At 36.5% G+C, this 20,508-nt stretch overlaps 1 protein-coding gene across 2 annotated transcripts in view; it reads right to left on the reverse strand.

Annotated features, from left to right (window-relative positions):
• Positions 1-20,508, reverse strand: part of LOC113042158 (probable G-protein coupled receptor 158) — a 112,777-nt gene that overhangs the window by 53,117 nt on the left and 39,152 nt on the right. The gene's annotated exons all lie outside the window — the stretch shown is intronic.

Genomic DNA, 20,508 nt, shown 5'->3' on the forward strand with positions numbered 1-20,508 from the left:
AAAAAAGTTTCAAACAAAATATGGTAAAAAACAAAATATTGCTATCGGTAATAAAAAGTACCTACAAGCGATATTCATATTACAGCATACATTTTCAACAAAGTAAGTTTCAAACCAAATATAGTACCTACTGGTGGCATGCAATTTCAGATAGCTACAGAGTTATTTTTCAATTAATATGCTTCTGTAGCTGCCTCTTCAAACAGTACACAGCAAGGCAGCTCATTGGTTTTGGAACAGAGTGAAAATTTCAGAGCTATACAGCTTGTACTTTATTGCTTAATTATAGGATCTACACAGCTTCTTCTCTGTCAATAAAGACAAAGGACTAACTTTCTACTAATAGCAAAGAGTCACTGGGGAGCCTGGCTGCCGAATCTAGAGCTGCAAGCTGTTCAGCAGGTTTAATATAAGCGCGGTGTGAGTTTGACTGAACTGATTTAAAAAGTCCTCTGATATATAATATTCAAACAAGGAGGGTTTTGGCACAGATCTCCTCGCGTGTGCCAAGACATAATTAATATCTGAATTAAAGACAGACTCATTTGCTGAATTCAAAAGAAAATTAATTCAGTATCTAGAGGTTTCCTTCATGAAACAATAGGTCAAAAGCTGTAGTGTGTAATCATAATCCTCAGTATTTCAGGGCTGAGTGTTTTGGACTGCAGTCCAGGGCCCAAAGCAGACATGTTGACCCCAGCTCAATACCGATCCACTCCAGCACACACTTAACAAGCTATGAAGGGCCAAAGCCTTCATATTTGGGCAGAACAGCAGCGACATCAGCCTTAATGAAGCACAGAATGGTAGAACACTTACACAAATCCATCTTTAGAGAGAAGAGGGCTCTATTTCTGTTTTCCATGCTTCTATAGGATCAGTATTTTAAGACAGCCACAGGAGAATGGCCAAATAGCATTATGGGCTCACAGCTAAATTATAAATATATAAATTATAATATATATAAGTGATTTTCAGCAGCATGTTTTGAAATGGATATTTTGGCAATAACGGTAAAATATTGTTGGTACACTGTAGCATAAAAGAGTGTTTTAATGACCTAAGTACACTCAGTATGCAGTAAACAGAAGGAGGTTATCAGGAGTGAGAAGTTTTTGTTGATGATGCACAGTGAGAGTTATTTGGCTTAAAATATCATTTTATTTCTGGCTTTGTTTGCACCTCCAATCAGCATTGGGTGTTCATAGAAAAATATAAGTTACTTAATTCTTTACTAAAATACACAAATGTTCAAAATTTTTGGGTAGGTAAGGTGTGTGCATATCTCTCTCTCTCTCTCTCTCTCTCAGTTGCATCTTTAAAATTTTAATATTGTGAAAAAGCTAATTTTGCTCGTAACTTATTTAGAAAAGTAAAACTTTCATATATGCTCAATTCATTACATGTAAACTAAAACATTTCAAAAGTTTTTTTTTTTTTTCCTTTTTTTTTTTTTTATTCTGATTATTACAGCTCATGAAAGTCAAGAAATCCAGTATCTCAAAATATTTGAATATTGAATTTGTGAGAAAGATTTCTACAAATGGAGCGGAGAGGAATATCGGTAGATGAAAGCCACACTTTTTGACCAATGACGTAGATGGGAGGCTTCGACTGGTGGTGATCGGACTGGGCCTTGGTGCGCAAACCAACGTGGAGGAGAGTCTCTCTGGCTGTTCTCCAGATGTGTCTGCACCTCTGCATGAATTCGTGAGCAGAGGGAACTGCGACTTCGGATTCCAGACTGGGAATAATTGGTGGCCCTGAACTACATTCAAATGATGAGACAGGCCCGTGGATCACACCGGTAATGATTTATGAGCATACTCAACCCAAGAGATATGCTTACTCCAAGAGAACGGATTCTATGATGCCAAACATCGCAACCCTCAATCCAATTCTTGGTTGGCCCTCTCCGTCTGACCATTATTCTGGGGGTGGAAACGAGAGGTAAGACTGACACTCGCTCCCAGCAACCAACAAAATTCCCTCCAAAATTTGGATATAAACTGGGGACCTCTGTCAGAGACCACGTCAGTCGGGAGTCCATGAATACAGGGAGACCTATAACGAAATCTAGAGCAATGTGTGACCAGGGTCTCGAAGGAACTGACAACAGTTGAAGGAGCCTAGCCGGAGGTCGAGTAGAAGTCTTAAAACTGGTGCAGTGCAGCCAATACAAAACGACGAGTGTCGCAAGACATAGATTGCCACCAGAACCATTGCTTAATGAGAAAAATAGTAAGATTTACTTCTGGAGGACAAATTACCTCTGATCAATGACCCCACTGAATATTGTTGGACCACAAACTCTCTTGCACGAATAACCTACCCGGTGGGCACCCGGGCAGAGGCACTACCCCATGTAAGGCTGTGCGGATTTGATCTCCCAAGTTAGCATTGAAACCACACATCTCTGTGGAACAATGGACTTCGGAGAAACCGGACATTCTGATTGGTCAAAAATACGGGACAATGCGTAAGGTTTGATATTCTTGGAACCTGGATGGCAGGAAATGGAATAATCAAATCGACCGAAAAAAGTGCCCACTGAGCCAGCCTAGAGTTAAGTCGTTTAGCAGATCTGATGTATTCAAGATTCTCGTGGTAGGTCCAAACAATGAAAGGTACCCTCAAGCCCTCCAACCAATGACGCCACTCCTCCAAGGCTAACATGACTGCCAACAATTCTCTATTACCAATGTCATAATTGCGTTCGGCGGGTGACAAACAGTGAGAAACATAAGCACACGGATGTACCTTGCCGTCCACGGAGGTGCGATGGGAGAGAACCGTACCTATCCCCACCTCTGACGCATCGATCTCCACCACAAACTGATCAGAGAAATCAGGGACGACAAGTATGGGGGCTGAAACAAAGCAGTGCTTGAGTTTGGTAAATGCAGTCTCAGCTGCACTAGACCACCTGAAGGTCATCATGGTGGAGGTCAAGGCAGTCAGAGGCGAGGCTAGTTGGCTGTAATTGCAAAAAAAAACGCCTGTAAAAATTACAGAAACCCAGAAACCTCTGCAGGGCTTTTTTAGCTGGAGCTGCCCAATCCACCACTGCCTGAACCTTGTCGGGATCCATGTGCACCCTCTCAGACGACATGAACAGACAAACCTGCGAACCGTTACATTCTCATCTTTCTCCTGATATTTCATAGATTCCATATGCTTCTGAAGTTGATTCTGTTTCAGAAGTGACTTGGTAGCCTTTTTCCTGAAGACGTATGAGTGTGGTGACTCTTGATGCACTGACTCCAGCTTTAGTCCACTTCTTGTGAAGCTCTCCCAAGTGTTTGAATCCATTTTGCTTGACAGTATTTTTTTTTTTTTTTTTTTTGCTTGACAGTATTCTCAAGGGAGGGAAGTCATCTCTGTTGCTTGTGCACCTTTTCCTGCCCAGTTTCTTCCTTCCAGTCAACTTTGCATTTAATATGCTTTGATACAGCACTCTGTGAACAGCCATCCCTAGTAATGACCTTCTGTGACTTTTGTCCCTCTTTGAGGACCTTTGCCAATAATTCATTGATAAATATAAAGTAAAAAAAAAGCTTTAAATTGAACTTTTGTAATAATGTAACAGTCTTCACTGTCACTTTTGATACATTTAATTTTAAATAACTTGAAAAAATAAAAAAATCTTACTGACCCTAAACAAAATTACATAAAAAATATGATATTTTCTTTTTTAAAGGTATTTATAATGCCTTAAATATATATTTTTAGTTGTTACACTTTTTCATAAATACAAGTATGATAGTATTACATAAATATTAAGAACATGGTTATATGACACTTAAGTAAAATACTTTATAATCCATCATAGAATGAAGAGGTGTCAAATTACTATATAAATGTGCTTACAATAACCTATGAGAATAGTGAATATGCAATTTTGGTTTTATAAGGTATTTTAAATAAATAACCTTATAATGCATTTAATATACAATTTTTAATCAACTCCATGCAACCAAATATTCAAGATTGTGAGATTCAAACAAAAGCTTAACAACTGTTCACTGGTTTGCCATTAATTGGGTTACTGTGGTTATGACTGTCCTAAATATTTTCAATTTACATATACTGTATTCTCCACTTAGCCATCAAATTGTGAGCTAGCGAGATCAAGCATATCTTGACTTCCAGCAAAGAGACAGCAACCCTCCCAGTATGTTTCATTGTGTACTCCAGGAATTGACCCCTTGAGCTTCAGTCAATTCCTGCAATAAAAGCTTCAGGAACATCACAACTGATAACCGCTTTTGCCCGAAATGAGAGAAACAGACACTGGCCCACGCTGAGAGAAAGGGACATGTACTTCTGATAGAATGCGAGCTGACTGTGGGTATTGAGCAGGTGAGAGCTTCAGCTGGGAACACTCTATCCTAATTAAATCCAGACAGACACATCGCAGACACTGACACTGGCAGATCTAAGCTGCTGGGAAGACTCAGGATGAATTCAGTAGCTCTACACACCTTCACACTGTTCACTTTTAATCAGAGTGAGAAAGTTAGAAACATTTGAAAGAACATTTGATTGACTAAGACTAGGGATAGGTTTAGATAAAGGAGCTCCATTTCCACTAGGGCTGCCTTGACCATAGATTTTCCTAGTGAACTGGTAATCATTCATTCATTTGACTAGTCATATGTTTATGACATTTAATATGTTATAATATTCACTGCTTCGTGCATTCAGAGGGCTGTGGGACATGAGCATCTTAATGTCTTCTCCTGATGTTCCAAAGCAACTGACACTTGTTGCAAAAGTGCCGAAGACTAATTTTAAGACATTAACTATTTCCACGCCATTGATGGAATTTTTTATACAGAAGAAGATGCTATTTTAAATCTTTGAAAAGGCGCTGAACGTCTGGATCAAATTATGGTAAAGACAAAGCAGAAAAAAGCAATTGCATATGTAAGCAGATGAATGTGTAAAATAATGTCATCATCAAACAGCATATAAATCAAAACTGCCAAATGTTATTGAATGAAATGTCGACAAAGTGGTATAAGAGTGTGGAAGCTTTGGAAGATAACTGATGGAAGTGTTCTGATCATTGTTCTGAATCTGACCTGAAAATAGTCTTTGCCAAAAATGCAATTTTTCCAATTAAAATAGCAGAAGCTTTGTTCTTTTCTTTGACATATTACATGTTCAGATTTTCATATAACAAAATATTCTTGGGGCCATGAAAGTTTTGTGAAAATAATGAAAAATGCTGGAGGTGACAGGCAACTTTTTTTTTTCAAAAAGAAGAAAGAAAGAAAGAAAACAAAAAAACAAAGAAAGAATTATTGAAATATTTAATATTTCACTGCCAGATAAATTGAAATTAAATTACTAGTGTGTGTGTGTGTGTGTGTGCGTGCAAACGTGCATTACAAAAGTATAATAAGCAGAAACTTAGAAAATAGGAAAATAGGTTTGACGAGATTGCATAATACAATGCAAACCCAAAATATATCTTAAATTTATGGACTCGTGTACCTCTCTAATTCAGCAGAAATGTTTCTATATTTGCGATATAACATCTATTTGCATATCTTATATTTCTTTTGTAAACAAAGCTTTGTCCTAAAATTGTGCTGAAATATTCACGTAAAACAGAATTTGCATATAAGGGTAGTGGCTATTTGCACTATTTGCAACTGTAAATAGCAAATAAATGCAAAAGTGCAAACAGCAATAGATTCTATTAACATTATTAGCAGGATTTTCTGATATTTGTACTAGCTATTGTAAATGTGGCAATTATCTCCAACTCAGTATTGTAGTACATTGTAAAACAGTATGCAATAATAACGTAAATTATAAGTTGCCCCCTCACTCAGACTATCCCGCCCCATCACTCAAGATGAGTGTGAAAATAGATTTTAACGTATAAAATATAATGGTTTATAAAAATAAAAAATAGCTGCCAAATGCATAGGCTTTCTAGCATTAATATGATGCCACTATAGTAACTATTTAGGACTGTCCGTTTCACAGTCACATTTTTCATTGTTACATCTGACACAATCTTCCCACACAAGCGGTTCAACTAAGAATGCAGCACTACTGATAAAGCTAAAGGTATGATGAAATAATTTTGTAATGTTTGATAGAGGGCTAGATGATCATAATTAGTTGTTTAGTTTCGCTGTATGGTTATTGTTTGTTGCTGTTCATGTTGTTCAGTGAATGTATGATGTCAGGGAATCAGTCACAATAAGCTTGTTTCACTGTAAAGAAGACACAGTTAAGCATTTCCGGTGGTTGTGATATTTGTCGTAAAACCACTGCCTAAAACATATTTATTTCCTGGATGTCAGATTTTCCATTTTGTTGGCTATGCTATTTTGTATTATTCAAAACTCTGACATCTGTATTTGCTTAGTAGGATCATTCACTCAGAACCCATGTTTTAAGTCCACTGCTGTACTTTTCCATTGTATTTCAATGTAAATGCGCTACTCGATGTCTTCGAATGCTGCTCTCTCATCTCAGCTCTTCATATTCTTGCACATAATACACCATTCTAAAACATGGCGCACAAGTTCAAATAGGCTAAATTCAGCCTCTAAAACCACGTCTCATGCACTTTGTGCTACGTCATCACCCGCTTTCGTCACCTTGGCCGCCTCTTCATCAGTGCTGCGCTCGCGCTGGCTCGCGCAGTCACTGATGTTCATTTGTGTCATCTAAAATGGGCAAACTTTGCCAAAACTAATAGAGTACACAAAATATCTTTACAACAGTGACCAACAGCTTGCAGAGGTTAAATCGATCTAACTTTCCAGCCATAAATCACAGTGATCATCAGACATCCAATAGTTTCTTGCATGCTCTCCCTGTTCCTCTCATCCTCTTTTAGTCTTTTTGTGAATGTCAAAGGCACAGTTGTGGCAGCTGTCAGTCAGTTTGTGTGTGTGTGTGTCTGTGTGACAGGCTAATTGGCCCAGTGACACTGCTCACACTCAGAGCTAGAGGTTTTTAATGGCTGCGTCACACTGTCATGCCAGGAGGTCCATCCGCGTACACATGCCTGTGTCCCAGCAAACACCTCGACCAATAATAGGACTCCAACTGCACTGATGACTGACACTCTTTTATCTTCCATACCTGTATATGATCCTTACTCCAGAAGCATATTAAAAGTTTATTGAGCAATGTTGGTTGACCAAGTTATACCAATGCAAACTTCCACTATTGGTCTGGACTTGTTGATTTATAGTGCTGGACTTATAGTGCTTAGACCAGACATAGCCAGAACCAGTGCGATCCAGTCCAAATTAACGAAATAAAAGAATGGTCTCACATATCTAACGTGACTAAAATTACTCTTACACATATGTTTTTGTCCAAAGTGACTTAAGGTGCTACCACATTTACTGTTAATTGCAGAAATTTTCATTGTTGAAATAGAGTCATTATGAATCTGCACAATCTGGACTTTCACTTAAGCTTTAAACGGGTCTCTCAAATTTGTTGTATTAAAGCTGCGGTAGGGAACTTTTGACGCTCTAACGGTTAATAAACAGAACTGCTTGCGTCTTGCGGAAGAACATTGTAGCCAGAACTACTTCTCTCTGTTTATGTCTATGAAGAATCACAAAGGTACTGGGTTACTCCACTGCGGTACCCCCGAAGCAATCTAAAATAGTCAGAATATAAACACTTATTATAGGTGCACCCTAGTGATTCAGGACAAGCTAAAAACATGGTTTGGAAAATGGATTCATTGTGTACTCGCTTATTATATAAATTTTTCTACATTTTGAACACAAACAAAGTTACGGACCGCAGCTCTGATTGGTTGTTTTTTACCAGGAGCGGATTAATTTCTGCAAATGGAAATAGGACCACTGGGAGGAGTCAGAGGAGCTTGATTTTTTCATAGATTATCTGTCTCATATTCTACTGTCAGGACATAATGACAGGTTTAACAAATATGTAGAAAATATATTTTTACAAAAGTTACCTACTGCAGCTTTAACCAACAGAAAGCTGCTAGTTGTGCATGTTATAGTGTTTGAGCTTGCTTAACGTAGCTAACATTTCCTGAACAAAGAACAAGCATGACTAATGTTTGATACAATGATGTGACTAAGGAAATATTAACTGGTTATTAGCAATGGAACATAACATTTACATTTACAGACCCGAACAAAACCCTAACATCAAACTATGTAAAAAGAAAAAAGAACAAAGGACTTACAGTGTATTTACACTTGCAATTCTGGTAAATTTGGATAATTTTCACAGAGGTTTAATGGCCCTCAGAATATTTTGATGTATGAATATCTGAATATGCCACATGCAAAAAATGCAATATGCCAAAATAAAAAACAGACATTCAAAATAAGAAAGTGCATTATAGCACCTCCTACTGTACACCTGTGAAATATTCCTGGAAAATTCCATCAACGGTGGAGAAACGCTTCAGGACATCACATCATGTTTTTGGCTAATTTAGATGCATTCATCTATCAGTCAAACTGCACCGAAGTTCGTTTGGAAATGGACCAAGATTCCCTTAAAAAGCTGCTTCTTTGGTCACATCCTGTTTGGGTTCATTTAGATGTCTTTGTTCTATGTTGCATTCATATATCAGTCGAATCCACAACAAAGTTCGTTTGGAAGTGGACCAAGATTCCCTTAAAAGGCTGCTTCTTTGGTGTGCACCAAGGTATCAACCCTTATGTTAAATGAACCATACTAACAGAGCAATCGCACCAGATTTTCATTAATTATCCCTTCATTTAATATCCCCATAGCAGGTTGCTTTAATTAGCTTTGCATTGTTTATTTGACAACTTTTATGCTCTCTCACAGGCAGAAATTGGAGAATATGCCAGCATAAGCAAACAGCTCTACCTCAAATTGGCCAGGGAGTAGAGAAACAATAACGCTGTGGTGTGGATCTATTTTTGTGACGATCTAAACCAGCAGGAGGGCCTTTGAAAGTGCTTCTAAACATAGAACAGCAGCGCACAGCACGCAGCCCATCACTCCTGCTTCTGCGAGCCGACAGATTCAGGAACAGAGTAAGGCAGACACGTGCAGCGGGACAGAAGGGATGGCCAGCATGCGGGGTCAAACGCTGGCTGTACTGAGAGATGTTGTGTCCTGAGATCTGGCCTCAGATCAGCTCTGGAGCTAATGCGAGTCCTCGGGTGGGCTCTACAGCAGCTGAGGGTGAGAATCAAAACAACCAAATCCATCTGCTCCATATGTTGATGTCTAGCAGTTTCCAGGATGATATTATAAACAAAAGGTGCATCACAACAGGAAACAGAGCTCTGGGTGTCTTCCTACAGCTTCCCCAGTCTGCGCAGCATGTTTCTGTCTGCTCATCAAGTCTCTGTGGAGTCGAGGAGTCGATTTTCAGTGTTTTCTCCTATTTCAGCTTAATAGGTATAAGTAAGCCATCTACAGGTTGATTCCCGTGAAAAGTGTAAACACTGTCTCTGTGGTGCGTTCAAAATATCTTGATCAACCCAATCTCTCAAACTTGCAACACTTTATTTTAAGAACCAGTTCTTAGTATTAACTAGTTGCTTTTTAGCATGCATGCCGGCTACATATTAGTATTTATAAAGAACATATTAATGCCATATTCAATTTTAGATCCCTTAATCCTACCTATACTTAACAACTACTTTACTAACTACTATTAAGCAGCAAATTAGTAGTTTATTGAGGCATATTGTAGTCGTAGTTCATATAGTGGGACTTGGTCCCCAAACTAAAGTGTGACCATCAAACTGAATCGACCAATAGTATGAGTTTGGGGTGGGTCTATAAACAGTATTAGGCGGAAAGTTTTCTGGAAACCTATTTGAAACAGTAATTATTTATTATTGCAACACAGATATTCCACACTTCATCTGAGGTTTTCCTGTGGAAAAAAAATAAGTACACTATACCTTTAGAACTTATTGTGGAAATTATATACTTTAAAAGAATATAGGCTACTAAAGTGCAAACTGTGTGCAATAATTTCAAGAGCTTAACTTCAAGTTAATTGCAAATTAATGAAAAAGTGTTATCGTTTAAATTTGCAACTGCAGAGCACTTTTTAAACTTTTTTTTTGTTTTAAAGGAACAGTGCAGTGCGGCAGTTCGTTGTGTTTGTTTTGGTTCATTTGTGATTTAAAATATGTTTATTTCAATCCAGTTCCTGCCTCCTTCCTCCCTTATAAAGGTTTTACTGTCATATCTACTGAAACGTGTAATGCTTTTACATTTATTAGTAGTTACACATTTGTAATGATGAATCATTGATATCTCTCCTTGTCATCTCACTGGCTCACCACTGGATGGACTACGGATATGAGAAAGGTAAAGTAGACATTGATGTGTTGCTGCGGTGGAGGTCACATGCAAATATCTACCACAGCATGACAACCAAACTGTGGACGAAATGTGGAAAAACAAGTCATTTCAGACAACTGGTTTAACTAATGCTCTTTTTTTATTTATACTACAATGACCTTTTATATGCAAAAAAACAATTATAACTTTAATTAATGTTATGACCCCTTTAAACAAATAGTCTGTGTCTGTGATGATCATGAATATTAATACTATCTGTTTAACTGCACTGTTTAACGACACTATCGGATGAGAACAAAAGAACATTCCTTGAAGACCAACTCTTGTGTTTTGGATTAATGAATTCTGCCTCGGTGTCACCTGATGATGTGCTTAAAAAAGAAAGTGTATTTCTAGCCACACGTATTTAAATCTTCAAGTCATTTCCCAGTTAAATCATAGTCAGATTCATTCTCTATGCACCCAATTAAAGCAAGCAGTGCTACACCAAAGGCCATACAGACACGACTGGAGGCTACACGTTAACAAAGACACATCCTCTGCCTGTCTGACAAACATCATTAGGCAGGAATAGCTCGTCTTCTTTAATTGCAACATCAGGCCACAGCTGGGATGACCCTGTATTTGGGTTGTGAGCATTTCACTGACAAACACTATTAATTGTTTGGGATTATTATCAGGTCAGAGCATAAATGTCACATAGATTTCATTAATACTAAAATGAGGCATAATATACTGAGTGTGTTGTACAGCAAGCAAGATAAGCAAGCAAGATAATAAATAAATAAACCATTAAAAAAATACATAGTTATTAATGAAGCTTAATAAACTTGATTCAAGAGTGATCCATAAATGTCTATATTAAACTGTTACAACATTAACCACATACACTGATTTTAGGTTTTAGGATACATTTTTTATTGTAACATCAGGATTTCCCTGAAGAAATGCACAACATAATTAAAGACTGCAAACAGAACTGTAACGCGATGTGACATTTCCCCTACTTAAAGGAATTGAAAGTTCATCCAAAAATACAAATTTGCTAAAAATGCACTCAACCTCAGACTATCCGAGATGTAGATTAATTTATCTATTCACTGAACAGATTTTGGAGAAATTAAGCATTGCATCACTTGCTCACTAGTAGATCCTCTGCAGTGAATGGGTGCCGAGTGCAAACAGCTAATAAAAACATCATATTAACCCACAAGTAATCCACACCACTCCAGTCCATAAATTAACATCTAGTAAACTGAAAAGCTGTAGGTTTATAATAAACAAATCCATCATCGAGACATGCTTTATTATCTGCACAGTTTAAACCATCCCATCTGGCTGAAACATAAGTCCTCTAACAATTGCTTTCTCCAGTGAAAAAGTCATCTAATCTGAATTTAAAGAGAAATATGCACAGATCAAGCACTGTTTACAAATGAAAATGGTCCAAAACAGTTCTAAACAAATACAGTATGTGGGTGGATTTTATGTTAGAGGACAACAGGGAATTTCACTGGAGGAAGCATTATTATGGATTATGGGCTCATATTTTGGCCAGAAGCAACGGTTTGAAGATAAAATGCCTAAATGATAGATAAGTTTATTAAATACATACAGCTTTTCACTTCACAAAACATTCACTGATGGTTTAAAGTTACTTGTGGATTATTGTGTTGTTTTGATAAGCTGTCTGGACTCTCATTCTAATGGCACCCATTTACTGCAGAGGATCCATTGGTGTTAATTTGTTAATTTTTAACAAGTTAATTTTCAGAAAATCATTATTTTTGGTTAAACTATTTGTTTAGGCATAATTTATCAGGATATACCAGAAATACAACAAGGCATCATCATGTATTGAGTGTGATTACAATGTCCAAGGACCAAGGCTAGGGTTTGCTGGATATGTGTCATGATTACACCTGGCCACATGAGAACCCTGGATGGCGTATGCTGTGATGTTTGCAGCGGTGGAAGCCACCCATGGGGATGGAGGAGATAAGGCTATTTTTACAGCCAGACCTGCAGCTGACACTCACAATAACACATTTCACATGAAAGCTAATATGAGAGATCCTCTTTCACAGGCATACAAAAATGTAACTGATTCTACACACTTGGTACTTTAGTTGAAGGGTGATAAAAAAAATACATAAAAATAAATAAAAAAATAAATAATAATAATAATAATATAGATAGATAGATAGACAGATAGATAGATAGATAGATAGATAGATAGATAGATAGATAGATAGATAGATAGATAGATAGATAGATAGATAGATAGATAGATAGATAGATAGATAGATAGATAGATAGATAAAATCTCAGTATTTGTGCAAATTGGTTAAACGTGATTCTAAAAACAATGATCAATTTAAATCAAACTTTAGTTTCAAAATTAGTTTGAAAATGTTAATGTTAAGTTTAATGTAATATATATATATATATATATATATATATATATATATATATATATATATATATATATATATATATATATAATTTTTTATTTTTTTTAACATTATTAATAAGTAATATTTCTTGAGTAGATTTCTGAAATCTTGAATAGATAGCATTAAAGGAATAATTGTAATTTTTATATATATTCCAATAAAAACCAATTATTTTAAATTGTAATAATATTTCACATTTTTTGTGTGTGTGTGATGATGCAAATTGGACTGAAAAATACGGTTTACTCATAAGTGACAAGACAAGTCTTTTCTAAACTTTATGGGAAAATCTCTGAAATATTCTTGATATTGCCTAAATGTGCTTAAAATTAGTGCAAATATATAGCAAATATTGTAAATAGTGTTTATCTACCACATTCTGTCATGAACATCCACTTCCTAAATAAGAAACAAAAAACAGGTTGATTACACATAGAAAATCTGATGAAATCTAGATAAAGCTGAAACATACAGGATTCGGTGATTTGATGATTTAAGTGTACATTCGACCTCTGTCTTGTTGTATTTCTGAAGCTCATGATTGTATTTATTCAGCTTGCTAACACTGCTACAGCAGAGCTCTTCTTCTGCACGTGATGTGACCTCATGCTGGGAGATGACATCATTTCTCATCCTCGTGTCGCTAGAGGATTCTTTCGACATCTCTCCTCTCCTGAACTCGCTCCCTTGATTCCTGTATTAACACTCGACTGAACTCACCGGGCTGGCTGTGCAATAAAACTTAGTTTACTCGGCAGCCTTGGATCCGATTCCAGATACAAGGATCAGTATCAAGAATGGATCTGAAATTGCTATCCTTTGGCATTATTCTTTTTCGAACCTACAGTATACTACATGAATCAATAAATGTTGCATATAAGCATGTCCATTTCTCGATCGTTTCTCGATCAAAAATCGTATCAATAGTATTATGTTATTAAACACTTTCCCTTGTTAAAAAAAAGAAATGCACTAAACTAAACACTATGGACCCAATGAATTTTCATATGTTATCAATACTATTTACTATTGGGTTTTGTACAGAGCCCCGCACATGACACGCAGGAAAAAATATAAGGCTAAATCGTGTGCACGATTTACTAATTCATTCCCTCAATGTACTAAAACGCACACACGAATTACTATAGCGTTCACTCGATTTATAAATTGTGCGCACAATTTACTAATTCGTTCCCTCGATTTTGAGTAAATGCAATAGTAAATCGAGGGAACGCAATCGTACTCATGTGCACGTTTTAGTAAATTGAGGAAACGAATTAGTAAATCGTGCGCAAAATTTTTTTTTTTTTCTTGCATGTCATGTGTGGGGCTCCGTAGTTTTGATTCAGTGTAACATAATAAAATAATGTATAGAGGAAATGCTTTCAAAATTACACACAGAATCGTAATTGTTTCAAAGTTTAAGAAACTTACATACTGTGAAATGTATGTGTGTTAGTGTTATAGAATTGATATGGCAAAACTATGAGAAAATGAAATATATTACAGATAAAAAAAATATGACATTTCTTAAATTATAAAATGTAATACACATGACACTGATAAAAATAAATAAAAATAAAAATGATAGGAATTACAAATGGTCAACTTCCCTCCCTCTGAGGCCAGGAAACACAGTGCTCTCATCCGGGTGGTCAGTCAGATAGCAGGTATCAGATTGAAACAGCATTAGTCAATTACACGCTGTTCTGTTGACACCTATTTTAATACGGCCAGGGCAGCGGCTGCCGGTGCTGTCGAGCAGATGAAGTCTCTCTCTCCTCTATGAAGATGAATGGCCACAACACTCGCCGAGGACACCGTCGTTCACCATTACAGCCAGACAGCTGTGCAGCCAGTGAAATGAGGAAGAGAGGGGGAAATGAAGCTGGCTAAGTGGGGCTCAGTCAAACGGACTGAAATCCAGAGCAAACAAACATGTTTATCCTCGGCTATTTTCTAGCGGCTCATTACATCAGCGTCACTAGCAGATCTGAGGATGGGACGGGAACATCAGAGCGAGCTGACGGAGCCAGAGGTCACGGTAATAGCGCACAGCAGACGAAACAACTGCTTAAAGGTGAAGTGTGTCATTTGTGCACCACTAGGGGCACCAGCCACTTGTAGGCGGTTGTCAGGGCATTTCTGCACAGATGCACTTTTTTTTTTTTTTTTTTCACATTGCTGCAGTTGCTATGTCATTGATGGTTCCTGAGTATTTTGAGGCATTAGAATCAGATACTTAATGGTAAATACTGAAATGTATTTAAAACACAAACAGTGAAGTAATTATTACTTATATTGTTATAATTAAATACATTACCACAATAATTTGTTTCTTTTTTCTTTTTCTTTTTTTCAAAAGACATTTATAATGATACAAATCTTCAAATAAATCATTTTATTCAAAGAATAAAAAAATAAAAACATATCAGGATTTCCACAAAAATATTAAGCAGCACAACATTGACAATACAAATTTTGTTATTTAATAAATTTTTTACAAATGTAATTGTGACTTTTCATCTCAAATTCTGACTTTTTTCCTCAATCACTTTTTTATCATCATTTTGAGCTATAACCTCATAACTGTGAGTTGTAATGTCAAAATTGAAAGATTTTTTTTTTTTATATGTCGCCGTTGTGACTTTTTTTCCCTCAGAATTGTGAATTCTGACTTTATAACATATAATTGCGAGTTATTAAGAAGGATAACTCTGAAAACATATCAGCTTTTCCCCCTCAGAATTGGATTGCAATTTTATATTTCACAATTCTGAGAAAAAAAAAAATCAGAATTGCAAGATATAAACTCAGAATTGTGAAGAAAAAAATCAAATTTTCTAACGTTCAAAAAAAAAAAGTCAGAATTGTGTGTAAACATGCAATTGCAAATATAAAAATATTTTGAGATATAAAGTCACAATTACCTAATTTATTTTTTATTCAGTGGTGGAAATGTGCTTCCATAGAATTGTGAAGAAAAAAATCAAATTTTCTAACGTTCAAAAAAAAAAAGTCAGAATTGTGTGTAAACATGCAATTGCAAATATAAAAATATTTTGAGATATAAAGTCACAATTACCTAATTTATTTTTTATTCAGTGGTGGAAATGTGCTTCCATAGATTTTACTGTATTTTACTGTCTTGTTGTCATAATGAAAAACACATTTATTATCGTTATTATTATTATTATTATTGCACTCAAGCAATTCCATTAAAATATCATATACATAAAAAAAATAAAAAATAAATCCCAGTTATGGGGCCCTATCATAGACCCAGTGCAATGCGCCGCAAGTGTTTTTGCTCATTTCAGGCAACGCAGTTCTCATTTTCCCGTCCTGCGCCACTTTAAAAAAAAAAGCAAATTCATTTGCACCCATCTATGTGCCCATGGTCTAAAAAAGAGGTGTGTTCAGGCGCACTGTTGGCGCATCGCTATTTTGAGGAACTGAAAATAGACTGCCCCATAGATCAACTCAAACCTGGTCTAAAGCCTGGCACAATATCTTTCTTTGTTATTTAAAGAGCGAGTTAGTAATATTCACCTATAGGCGGGTGCACAATGAGCATATAGTTTCCTTATTACACTTACAGAGATGCACATCAGCACACAAACATTTTTAAAATTGAAAAATTACATTCCGCATTTAAATAGCCATGGTGTGTGCGCCTTTTAAAGTTTTATTGCATGTTATTCCCAAAAAACACCCATTACTCATTAAGAGTATAGGGACAACCCATTTAGACCATGTGCCCGGGCACACCGAATGTTTTCCCATCGTTAAACTAACAAAAGCAGATTCAGACATGTCCTAAGTGCACCTGCGATGTGCGCTTCAGACCATGTGCTTAGATCATTAAAATAGGGCCCATGTAGTGTGACCAAAATTTTAAACAAAAGTAGTAAAAAAATTGTTACGTGCTTTCCAAACACTACAGTTTTTTCCCCCTTGAGCCAGACATTGACATGCATTTGCATTAGTAAGCTAGCATATATTTCACTTTAAGTTAAAATTTTAACTTTAAAACAAATCTTCTATGAATACACTGTCAAAAAGTAGATTTTGGCTCTAAGCATCTGTCTATTACTATGTGAGAGGTTCTTCAGATAAGCTGAAGGAAGTCGGGATTGGCCATGTGGAAATTATTTGGCAGCACATGCGGCCAGCAGTGTGGGAGAGTGTCCCACGGGTGGGTAGAAGTGGAGTGTGTGCCAGCCGAGTGATCAGTCACGCTCAAAACTCATGCTCTCAGTGTGAGCCGCAGACTCTGTGTGACCGTGTCTGGCTGCAAGAGGACTGACACTCGCTCCTGTTTCCACAGCTTTAGCTTTACACATGCTCACAAACCTGTACAAATAAACTGAAATATAGGGTGTCTGCTCTTTTTCTATTTTCAATATAGTGCCGTCGACTTGCAGTGACATGAGGAACAGTTGTCACTGGCAACTTGATATGGGCATGATTAACATTGTAATATTCTGAGAATAATGTAAGAATGTTTCAAACAATATTTTGACTTCATTCTCATAATCTGGACCTTTTTGACATAGTTTTTAGTTTTAGATTTATTTATTTTTTATAACTATTTGCGTTACTGTAAAAAAAAAAAAATTGCTACATGTCAGAGAATTTGTACTTTTTTTTTTTTTTCGTTTTTGCAGTTTTTACAAGTCAGTTGAAATGAGTAGAACAGACAGGTACATAACTTTCAATATTTATTGCACATCAACAGACAGCAAGAGTTTTATCCTGCACTTCAAGTATTATCTTTGTAAGAAAAGTGTTTTTGGCCAATAGCTTTGTAGATGCGTGTGTCACACATTACATGTACACATTACATGCACGTTCTTGCCTTTGACCACAATGAATTTGAAGTAGTGCTTATATCTTCACCTTGAAAATACCAACTTTTCATTGGGTTGCTCCTGACTCGCCACCTCTGCTGCGAATCTCTGTGTAGCTGTTGCGTGTGTGTGTTTGGCGCCGCTAGCGCAGTCGTGTGTGCCGGCATGTGTGTAAAAGCACTGGCTCTGATTGGCTACCATGAAACACATGACTCTGCCTTAGCCAATCACAACCGCTTATCTCGTCATTAACCCACCTGCTCACTCGCTGTGTGAGTCAGGGGTGCGTTCCGATTGCATAGTTCATTAAATCAATGCGTAGTAATGCACCGCATTTAACGTTCAGTAACGTTAACAGCATTGTAACGACGGGAAAAGTAATTAGTTAGATTACCCCGTTACTGAAAAAATAACGTCGTTACCAAACGCCGTTCTTTTAAATGGCGTTATTCCAAACACTGCTAATCGAAATTGAAGTTTTGATATATTTACAGTAGGAAATTTATAAATTATATTTATCAAATTATCTGTGGAACTTGATCTCTACTTAATATCCTAATTATTTTTGGCATAAAATAAATATTGATCATTTTGACCCATGCAATGTATTGTTGGCTTTTGCAAAAAATATATATTTGTGCTACTTATGACTGCTTTTGTGGTCCAGGGTCACATACATGCATTATATAATGAATCCTCAAACAGCAGAATATTAGTTCTTTAGAATAAAGAAAACAAATTCCTTGATCCAATGGATTTATTGCATTAAAAAAAAAAAAAAAAAAAGTATCATGGATTTATTGCATTTTGGGAAAGGAATAATACGGTTGTGATGAGTGGGGCGGGGCCGAGAGACGTGGGAACAGGAGCGAGGCCGGTGGAGTGATTGGAAATGGTCGACACCTGCTCGACCCACCGGTCTCAAGTACCACGGAGGAGATGGAGGGATATAAAACCAGAGCGACGACAGAGATGGACGAGAGAGGACCAGGCCTGGATTTTAGTTGTGTTTGGTTTTTATTTGTGCACGTCAGTCATCCGTGAGGGGCTGACGCAGGGTTTTGTTTTTATTTTATTATTAAAGCTTTCATTTGGATTGTTTGCCGGTTCCCGCCTCCTTCCCGTGAATGTGAAATTTGTAAGTCGTTACAACGGTTTTAAAATAAATCTTTGAAAATCAAAACCTGGATTAAAATTTTTTGTTATTATAACCTAAAGATGCTATGTTAAGGTTTGAAACAAAAAATAGTGGTTTTCATCTTGCCACTTTCTTGGTAAAGGGAACTCATTTTTACCAAAATTTATCCAAATGGATTTATTGCGTTTTGGATCCAAACTCTTCAAATATGTCATGTGATCGCATTATCTAAAGATAATTTCAGAAATGTAGTCTAACAATAACATTACAGCAACAGCACTATAGGAATGCCCACAAGTGACTTGAAGTACGGAGACAAGCGACATGCAGAGACAAAGTTGTTGGCAGTGTGAACACCGCTTCACAGTCCAGACCTAATTCCAATCAAAGAAATATGATAAGTTAATGCAGCAGACTCTTGTTCAAAAAGACTGGCTGCTATAAAAGCAAACGGTGCTTCAACAAATAAATTATATTTGACTAGTTATGTGAATAACAGGACCTAAAATTAACCCTCGCCAAGTGCCAAATACAAGTTAACAGTGGCAGCTCCAGAGTTAAAAGGAAATTAACTCCTTGTGATGGCTACGGCCACACAGGGTAACATCACCTCAGATCTAAACATTTTATTATGGTTTTATTTCACCTCAGTTTGTTGCACTTATTATTTACAGTCATCTAAACCATGATATTTAAATAAGGAACACAATACAGTCTTGATTTGGTTTATTTTGCTTTACCTTTACATTGATTTACAGGGAATGTACTAATCCCATGTTTCTTTGTGTTGAGTTACCTGGACCTGTAGGGGGCGGTCCCTTCCTGGTTGGGCAAAAGGAGTGGCTAAGGGCTGAGGAGACCTATACCTGGGAGCCAGCTCATTAGGCCATACCATGTCTCACCATGTGCCGGAGGGATTTTGTCCTTAGTTAGCTCTCAAGTTCCCAAGTGTTAGTTTTGTTTACCCCTATGTTATTTGGGTTTTGTCAAGCTTTTATATAAGCTTTCTTCTGTTTCTTTGGGGCAGGTCAGTTTTTTGTTTAGTTTAACCTTGCGTTATGAGTTGACATATTTTAGCTTCTATTCAGTTATTTTTTGTTGATCTCTTTTTAGGCCTAGTTATTAATTTTGGTCCTTATGTAACTTTTCAATATTTTGGGTAATAAAACCCCACTTTTTGAAAAACCTCCTGTGTCCTCTTGCCTCACTGTCTTGGTTCCTGACACTCCTATAAGCGTCAGCTATCTAAATAGCATGCAAATTCAGATACCTTGTGTGGTGTGTGTGTGTGTTTTTTTTTAATTTTTTTTTTTTTTTTTTTATGGACAGTAGCTTCTAAAAAGGCACATTTTCAAGTTTTTCTGGTATTAAATTTCTCATATGTCACTGTTATTAGTAATATAACTTATAATGTCAACTCCCAAATATGACACTTAGAAATTAATACAATTTATGAACGCACAAAAGATAAAAAATATTTTATCTATAGATTTTTTTTTTCTTTTTTCATTATTTTCTTTATTTTCAACACATATCACAACAAGCAATTTTTTTTTTTTTAGTTTTTTTTTTTCAACCATCAAGTGTCAGTCACTCTCAACGCCAGCTGGCAGGAAAACATGGTAAATTTAATTTATTATTCTTTTTTTTTGCCATAGATAAAGTGCTGAAAATTTAAACAACTAGTGCTGGATGGGCACTCACTGCGGGACTAAGATGCATCGTATCA

The sequence above is a fragment of the Carassius auratus genome, chromosome 24 (assembly GCF_003368295.1).
Source record: "Carassius auratus strain Wakin chromosome 24, ASM336829v1, whole genome shotgun sequence".
NCBI lineage: Eukaryota > Metazoa > Chordata > Actinopteri > Cypriniformes > Cyprinidae > Carassius > Carassius auratus.